Source organism: Diadema antillarum, unplaced genomic scaffold (assembly GCF_040938485.1).
Source record: "Diadema antillarum isolate AM-2024a unplaced genomic scaffold, OU_Dant_1.0 seq00000538_RagTag, whole genome shotgun sequence".
Classification (NCBI taxonomy): Eukaryota; Metazoa; Echinodermata; class Echinoidea; order Diadematoida; family Diadematidae; genus Diadema; species Diadema antillarum.
In genome coordinates, this window is record NW_027271486.1 from 24,087 (window position 1) to 33,803 (window position 9,717).

A 9,717-nucleotide genomic window follows, 5' to 3' on the forward strand; every position below is an offset into this window, starting at 1 on the left:
TTGCCCCAATGAATATTTGCACTATCGTTTAGAAATTTCCATCACCCACCCACCCTGTTTTCTCCTTTTTTTTGCCCTTGATTCAAATTCAAATTCAAATTCAAACTTTATTTTCACTTTCTTTCTTCAACAGAATGTATAAGAAACAATATCATGAACTTGACATGCGACTCGTTGTAAATATATATGTGACCCTGCACCTCAAAACAAACAAAAAGTCGCCAGACATGAATTTTTAGTTAAGACCATATTCTGAAAGAGCAGACTTTAAGCTTTAAAATGATGTATAACTCAATCAAATGGACTCTCCTAACCTATCTAAATATTGCAAAGAAAGCACAAACTCAGGCAAAGTGTGAACTGAGAAAAGAGGCTCTGAAGTACAGTGTCTATTCAAGCGCTTAATCTTTACCAAACCGTGCTGGCTGTGCGATGAATGGGACAAAAAACAGGAAGTAAACCACCAGAGTAAAAACAATGAAGGGATCATCAAATTAAACTGAACTCAAGCATGCCTCATTAACACATTCTGTCCATAATTAATGCCAACTTTCAAAGCAGTAGCACTATCCTTTCAAAAGTTATTTGAGTTGAAAGTGAAGAGTGTGGACAAGGTTTTGCAGAAATGAAAAAGGGATTGTAAAGACACACCTAATCACACTCTTCTACCAAAAATGTTCGAGATAAACTTCTAAAAAAAACCACATTTTCCTGCCCGTTTTATGATACCACATTTTAGCATAATGTAAAAGAAGACCCGCTCTTTCAGAAAATATGAAAAAGTCAAGTTCGGCTAGATTGACCCATTTCACTTATTTTCAGTCCTCACGCAAAATCAGTGTGTGCGACTTTATGTTCGTTTTGAGGTGCACGGTCACATATAACCAGACAGGATTAACAACATATTCTTGTCTACATGATCAGTAAAATAAAGATACATACACTCTATATATACACACTGAGGAGAAAAAAAAGTGGAGGTACCCACTCAAAAGACTAAGCTTGTAACATGTGGATACCTCTGAGGGAAAGGGGGAAAATGGGGTGAAAACTTACAACTACAAAGAGTGCGGGAAACAATGGGGAAGCGGGGAATAGAGAAAAAAAGAAAGCAAAAGTGTGAAAAAAAAAACAACAAACAGGGAAAAGTGGAAGAGAGAGAGAAGAGAGAGAGAAACCAAAACTTTGTTGATGCATACACCAAGGGCGAAAGCCCACAGAGACAATTAGCCAGGTGTTTTCTAAAGTGACAAATTGTCGAGCAGCTTTCCAGCGGAAGAGATTCAACTGTGAGGACGAATGAACGAGAGCACGTATAGAATACTACCAGGTAGTAAAAATAAGTGATACCTCAAGAGAACGCAGCCTTTCAGTCAAAGAAGAGAAGATGATATCGTGCTCACAAAATATATTACAAAATTAAAAACATTCAGTTACATTATAAGACTTCAAAAGAAGCATTTTCAATCTCGTTTTAAAAGAATTCAATGAAGGGGCACTTTTTATATCCATAGGAAGGGAGTTCCAGAATCTTGGACCTACATAAATAAAAGTCTGTTGAGCTAACAAGGTTCTTAACAGAGGTAAATGAAATTCATTTGATTGTCTAGTTGGGTATCTATGGTATGTCCGGTTGCGCATAAACATGGAGTTAAATACAAACGGGAGGCAATTATTATTATAAGTATACATAAACTGCCCTAATTGTAATAAAAACAAATCCTTAATTTTCAGAATCTTGTTATCAAAAAACAAAGGATCTGTATGAGAATATGGGACAGTATTGCAAATAATGCGAAGAGCCTTCTTTTGTAACAGTAGAATCCTATCCAATGATAATTGATGCGTGTTTCCCCATACCAAAATTCCATAATTTAAATAAGGCAATATCAAAGATGAATACAATGTTAATAGCGAATGCTGAGGAATAGACAGTTTTAATCTATTAATAACACCTATGTTACGTGAAATTTTCTTGCAAACATTATCGATATGGAATTTCCAAGAAAGTTTGTTATCAACTGTAACACCGAGAAACTTTATATGGGGAACACTTTCTAAGACAGCGTCACCAAAACAAATGTCCATATCTAAATTATCTAAAGTGTTACTAAAAAGCATATATTTTGTTTTTTGGATATTCAAAGACAACTTATTTGCTCGTATCCACTCACATAAATGTTGTAGTTCGGAATTAACTGTCTGCACAAGAATATTTGGGTCTTCATGTGAGTAAAAAACATTTGAATCGTCGGCAAAAAGTATGAACGATAACACATCTGACGAAGCACAAAAATCATTAATGTAAACAATAAACAATAGTGGGCCCAATAAACTACCTTGTGGCACGCCACACTTCAGTTCTCTCATATCAGAATTATGATTGTTCAAAAATACATATTGTTTGCGATCAGTTAGATAACTCCTGAACCACTCCAAGGTCTTCCCACGTATACCATAATGAGACAACTTGTAGAGTAAGATATCATGGTTTATAGTGTCGAAGGCCTTGGAGAAGTCCAGGAAGATACCAATCAAATGTGACCGATTGTCTAAAGCATGTGCTACTTTGTCAACAAAATTTGTCAACAAAATTAAGCAAAATTTGCCCTTGGCAAGTTTACGATTAGTCCCTGTCAGGCTATGTCATTTATCTGTGATCCCCCCTTGATTTTTTTTCCCTTTGCACACTAACGCAGCGCTTTTGATCATTGTATCACTGTTGTGATACGTCATGATCACATTTACGCTAACAGTGTTTTAACGTGACAGGTGATTTTGTAACGGCGCTTTTAAAAAGACAACGAGACGGCGATAGGAAAGTAATTCAATTCAATTGAATAGTGCATTTATTTCCATCATCAAAAAGAAAAGAAAAGTTGACATAATTCAAAGTGATACAATTTTTTCATTTTTCTTAAACTCGTCTGATAAAGGATTTTTTTTCAAATACTATATAAAGTATATGCACGAACTATATCATAAAAAAGAAACAACGGACTTTGCCATGGCAACAAAAATAGTAGATAATCACAATGATGGAAAATAGTGTTCAACTATTATCAGAAAGCCAAGCTTGTAAGACGTGGAACACTGGGACAAAACAACAACAGCACCAATTTGTTATACCAATAAAACATATTCATTTTAAATTCTTCTATATACTATTAATTACTCATTGATATATGAGTAATATGTGACCTTGCATCACAAAACCAACACAAAGTCCCCAGACATGTATTTTTGGTTGTGGGCAGATTCTGAAAGAGCAGTCTCTTAGCTTTGATATGATGTATACCTCAATTGAAATGGACTCTGTTTTTATCTAAACGAAAGAAAGCACACACTCTGGAAAAATGTGAAGCAAGAAAAAAGGCTTTGGAGTACAGCGTCTATCTGTCTATTCAAACGCTTAATCTTTTCCAAACCGTGCTAGCTGTGCGATGAATGTGACCAAAAAAAAAAAAAAAAAAACCAGGATGTAAACTACTGGAGCAACAACAATGAAGGGACTATCAGATTAAGTTAAAAATGGGCATGCTTCATTAACAAATTCTGTCCATGATTAATGCTAGCTTTTAAAGCGGTAGCGTTATCCGTTCAAAAGTTATCAGACTTAGAAATGAAGAATGTGCAAAAGATTATCATGAAATATGGCATATCTCTAAGGCATATCTGATCTCACTACTGTATGAAAAAAAAGATGGTTGATATAGAAAAACTGCTGAAAATGCACTTTCCCATTCATTTTATGATCCCTAACTTAAGAATAATGTAGAAGGGTAGATCTTTCAGGAAAATATCAAAAAATTCTACGGTGACTGGGTTGACCAGTTTCACCTTTTTCGAGTCCTCACATACAATCAAGGGGTGCGACTATTTTGTTCGTTTTGTGATGCACGGTAACATACATGTATATAAATGACACAAAATCTGGTGAGAGTTTCATGGTTTCTCGACATACGATTACAGAAAAAAAAACTGTTTGGGAAATAGGGCCTATGGAGATCACTTACTAATCAACTATCTATTATGAACGAGAGCCCTGGACAAGTTCCATTAGTGAAATGACTGCATGGTTCAGTAATCAAGTTATTAATATTTGTGTTCAATACGACTTTCGAATGTCAATATTCAATGTGTCACTTTCAATCTAGGCACTCAAAAGTACTACACAGTGTAAGAGTGAGGACTATTTTCGTGCTATGTAGCTACAGAGTGCACCTTTGAATTAAAAACAAAAGTCTCCGCCTACCCCGAGGAGTATTTGCACTATCGTGTAGAAATTGCCATCACCCACCCTCCATTTTGTTGTACTTATTTTTGTTTTGCCCTTTGAAAGCTTACAATTGGTAACTGTCAGGCTATGTAATTTATATCTGACACCTCCCCCCCCCCACCCCCTTTCTTTTTTTTTTCTTTGCAGGCTAAAGCAGCAATTTTGATCATTGCATCACCGTTACCGGGATACGTCACGATCACATTCGCCCTAACAATGTTATAAACGTGACAGATGATTTTTTTTTTTTTTTTTTTTGGGGGGGGGGGGTAACGGCGCTTTAACAATGGTAACGAGGAGGTGATAGAAAAAAATATATATTGAATGACACAAAACTGGTGAGAGTTTCATGGCTTCTCGACATACGATTAAAAAAAAATGTCTGGGAAATAGGGCCTATGGAGATCACTTACTAATCAACTATATGAACGAGAGACCTGGACAAATTCCATTAGTGGAATGACTGGTTTCATTAAAGTTATTAATATTTGTGTTCGATAAGACTTTCGAATGTCACTATTGCGCGCGTTGTGGGGTACGTCATATACGACCCTGCACCACAAACCATACAAAAAGTCGCCAGACATGGATTTTTAGTTGAGGGCAGATTCTGAAAGATCAGACTGTAAGCTTGAAAATGATGTATAAGTCAATTCAAATGGATTCTCCTAACCAATATGAATACTGGAAAGAAAGCACACACTCTGGAAAGTGTGAACTGAGAAAAGAGGCTCTGAAGTACAGCGTCTATTCAAGCGCTTTAATAATTTTTACTAAGCCGTGCTACCCGTGCCAGGAATGGGACAAAAACATGATGATAACCACTGTAGCACCAATAATTAAGGGATTACCAGATTGCGCTGAAATTGAGCATGGTCTATTACCACATTCTGGTAATGATAAATATTAACTTTCAGAGCAGTAGCATTATCCTTTCAAATATTATAAGAGTTGAAAGTGATGAGGGTGCAAAGCATTTTCAGGAAATGAAAGGGGCCTCTTCAGAAAAACCTGATCACAATACTTTCCCCAAAAAAGGGATGTAGAAAAACGGCTGAAAACCCACTTTCCCATTCAATTTATGATCTTAAACTCAAGAATAATGTAGAAGAAGAAAAGTTCTTTCAGAAAGTATGGAAAACTCAAAATTGACTTGGTTGACCCATTTAACCTTTTTTGAGTCCTCACGTAAAATCAAGGGGTGCGACTTTTTGTTTGTTTTGTAATGCACGGTCACATGAATTATGGTAATTTTCATTCTTTTATACCAAGGCATAAGCTGGCAAATGTCTGGTGATGAATAATCTGCATCAACTTTGGGATAAAGAATAATACTAGTCTACATTTACATTCACTAGTCTCGTTCGCACAAATCTCCTATATGCGCTGCGTGTGTGTGTGTGTGTGTGTGTGTGTGTGTATGTATGTGTGTGTATGTATTTTAGATGCCATTAACAATTCATAATTATTTAGAGAATAAACGTTATTCATGTTATAGGCAGCTTCCTGGTCTCGATACCAAAATTAGCAATATGATCATATTTCCTTGTCATGAACTCCTTCCTGCTAAGAGAGATCAGAACCGAATTATTTTCTTTGCTTATATTTTTTCTTATCTTTTTTTTTCAGATGACTCTTATATTTTGTTTTGGTATGGATTAGAATATCAAGTAGAAGAGAAAACACGAGGTTGCTAGGGAAATTTGTCAAGAGGGTAAAATAATATGATCCGTTTAATCATCGATTCGGGGCGATCGGACATCTGATATAGTTTTTTTTTTTTCCTTCTTCTTTTTCTTTTTCATTTAGTAAATTACAGAATACCTGCAGCCGATCATGGGTAGCGCAAATCGCCCTGGTAAAAAAAAAAAAAGAAAAGCGTAATTGAGTCCTCTTTGACAACGAAGGTCGGTGATTCGGCTGCCGACGATTCAATTTGTTTAATTGTGACCGTGCATCCCACAACCAACAAGAGTCGCTTGACAAGAATTTTTAAATGTGCGCAGATTCTGAAAGAGCAGACTCCAAGCTTTGAAAGGATGTAAAGCTCAATTCAAATTAAATCTCCTAACATATATAGATATTGGAAAGAAAGAACACACTCTGTAAAAGAGTGAAGCGAGAAAAGAGGCTATGAAGTACAAAGTCTATATTCAAGCGCTTAATCTTCAACAAACCGTGCTAGCTATACGATGAATGGGACAAAAAAAAATGAAAACAGGGTGTAAACTACCGGAGCAACAACAATGAAGAAATCTTCAGATCAGGCTGAACGTAAACATGCTCTATCAAAACATTCTGCCCATGATCAACGCCAAGTTTCAATGCAGTAGCGTTATTCCAGGCCTTCAAAAGTTACTATAGACTTCAAAGTGAAGAGTGTGCAAGGGGTTATCAAGAAATGAAAAGGGGCCTCTGAGGCATACCTGATCTTACTACTCTACATAAGAAAGCGTTGTAGAAAAAACAAATGAAAATGCACTTTTCCATTTATTTTAAGATCCCAAACTGAAGAATGATACAGTATAGTAGGGTAGCTCTATCAGAAAATATGAAAAACCTAATATTGAGTTTCTCTTGTGTTATCAAGTGAAATCTTCTTTTTGTTATGCACGGTCACAATTTCGTTTTCCTCCATCTATGCGGTGAAAGTGCAGTATCCATGTTGTTCTTGATGGGGATTCAGGGGTGTCCCTCCAATAGTGTACAGTCAAACCTGTCTTAGCGACCACCTGCTTATAGCGGCCACTGACAAATCCCTCGCACGAAATTCCTGTATTATGGACCCTTTATATAGCAGTCACCAGCCTCACTCGGTCAACGGCCACTCATTTGGTGTCCCGTGGTGAATACCTACCTGCGTTTAGCAGCCACAGAAATTTAACTGAACCGTTAAATCAGCCATGAATACGTTGACTTTCACGTTCATTGTGTGCATTGTACCGAGTCCTACCTCAGTCACAATCACAGTCATGTTCTTTGCCATGAAAAGCCGTCTCACCTCAAACCTGACTAGATCTAGACTCAAGTAGTGCCGCTCTAAATAGATGTTACAAAGGCAAAGAAAGCTGCTAATAATATCGTAGAATTTGACCAAAATGCCAACAATTAGTGATTAAAATACTTTTGATTAAGGGTAATAGGGTTCATGTCTGGGCATTGTTTGTTGCCTACGTCAGCTTCGCACAATATTAATCCCCTCACACTCATACGTGAACACCAGCCATGTCAACCGGTACGAACCAATGCAGTTGCTCAGACCCGATATGCTATTAAAAATTAAAAAAGATAGAAATAGCCCCCCAAAAAACAACAACAACAACAACAACAACAACAACAACAACAACAACAACAACAACAACTCACCAAAAAGAAAATCCACATATACTAGCTGCCCATGCAAACTTACCTGCTTGGTTCTTTTATTTTTCAACATCGTTCAAAATTCTCACCCATATACATGTATGTATAAAACATGTATATCAAATTAATGTAGATATACAAGCTTTACTCAGATACAAGGCGGTCTTAATACTTTAGGAGATGAAAGAAGATTACAAAATAATTCATAGTTTGTAGACGTGACTTTTCAACAGAGGATTTTTGTGTGCGAAATTACACAGATACTAATGCGCTCATTCATGACCTAAGGATTTCTGCCGAATACGGCTTTCAGTGTTAATTGAACAGAGTGGCAGTTATCAAATTAAGTATATTTTAAGCCTAAATAAATGTCCTTGTTTTAACGTATTGCTCTAATTTAAGTGCGGCACATTGGAAGAGAGTATCACTGCATTATACTTATCCTTGTGCAAACAGGTTCTTCTATAATACATAGGGCACTAGAGCCGCTTATTTGTGAGGGGAGATATTAAAACAGCAATTGTGCTTGGTGAAGGCAAAACTACTATTTGCTGGCTTATTTTCATAAACTGTGTTTCATCATCTCTTATGATTAAGATTACATGGATTTAGAAATGGTTGATAAGAGTTAAACGTTATACCCTTATGCTCTAGTCTTAGTATTAGGTGATGAATACATAGTCTGGCCACTTGACTTTGGAATGAAAATGTTACCAAATTTGATAAATGAAAAGTTTGTAAGATACGAAAAAATGCATTTCAAATTGTCTCAATGCAACTCGTGATGAATTCGAACATGCAACCCTCTCGACATGTAAAACACAGTTTACATAAAATCAATAGTGCAACATATAAAATATAATCTTACAATTTCATATCAGGGCTACTGAGCTATTTTTTTAAAGATATAAACATATCATAGAGGTAGGACTTATTGGTATAGAACTGTCCCATTATCATCAAGATGGAACTATTTTAACCAAACTAGCAAAACAGTTTCAAAATACAATTCAACTTTGTTTCCACATACAGTTAAGCAGAACCTGTGCCGCCAACGTAAAATTTCATTTCATTTCATTGATTAAGTTTCCACACAAAGCATATAGAGTGTTGTATTTTGCAACATCCGTCCATAACAATGTAAATTAACGCATTAGTTCAGTATAATTTACATGACAAAAAATCAAATGAAATCAATCTCAAGTACATTACAATCATGACGGATGAATAAAATTGTGCGATGAGAACCTACGTAGAAGCAGATGCTTGTAAGAGTAGGTCTACAGAAAAAAAATCAAACCCAGGCAGTTAACCCACACATTACACACACTCTGCACGCATGCAGAGGACTATTGAGTACTGAAATATGTGCCCTGACATTATTGCTATAAATTTGTCATGATAACGTTATGGTATTTAGGGTCTTCCAGCGAGATTTGGTAAACCAGCATTTTTAACAAGCACTACAACCTGTCATATCTCGAGGTAGTGTAGAATATGGTGTAAACCGGAGGAGGGGAGCAGTCGGCAGTACACGCTGCCTCTAATCCAGCCCTAAACTCTGGCTATGATGGTGGAGATTAGAATCATTTTTACTTCAATAAATCAGTGCTGCTGTAATTCAATTCTTTTCTAATATTAAGAAGGTCGGTAATTGATAGCTTTTGTTTTACAATTATCATTATGAATGTAAAAACGTTTGTGTCGGTTTGTGTCGTCAAACTTAAGTTCTTCGATGAGTAGTAAGTGTTGGGCCCGGGCACCATGGGGATGGATGGCTTCGAGGCAGAGCACGTCTAAATAAAAAAAAGTCATCACATTGTCATCTATTCTTAGTCTACCCCCTTCCCTTCCCGGTTACAGCTCGTTATTCCGAAGGTTCGTTATTCCGAAGGCTCTTTAGCCCGAAGATTTGTTATTCCGAAGGTTCGTTATTCCGAAGGTTCGTTATTCGGAATTTCATTTTCGGATTAACGAATCTCCGGAATAACGAACCTTCGGAATAACGCAACAAATATTCGGATTAACGAACCCTTTTTCATTTTCGGATTAACGAGCTTCCAGGTGTAGGGAAT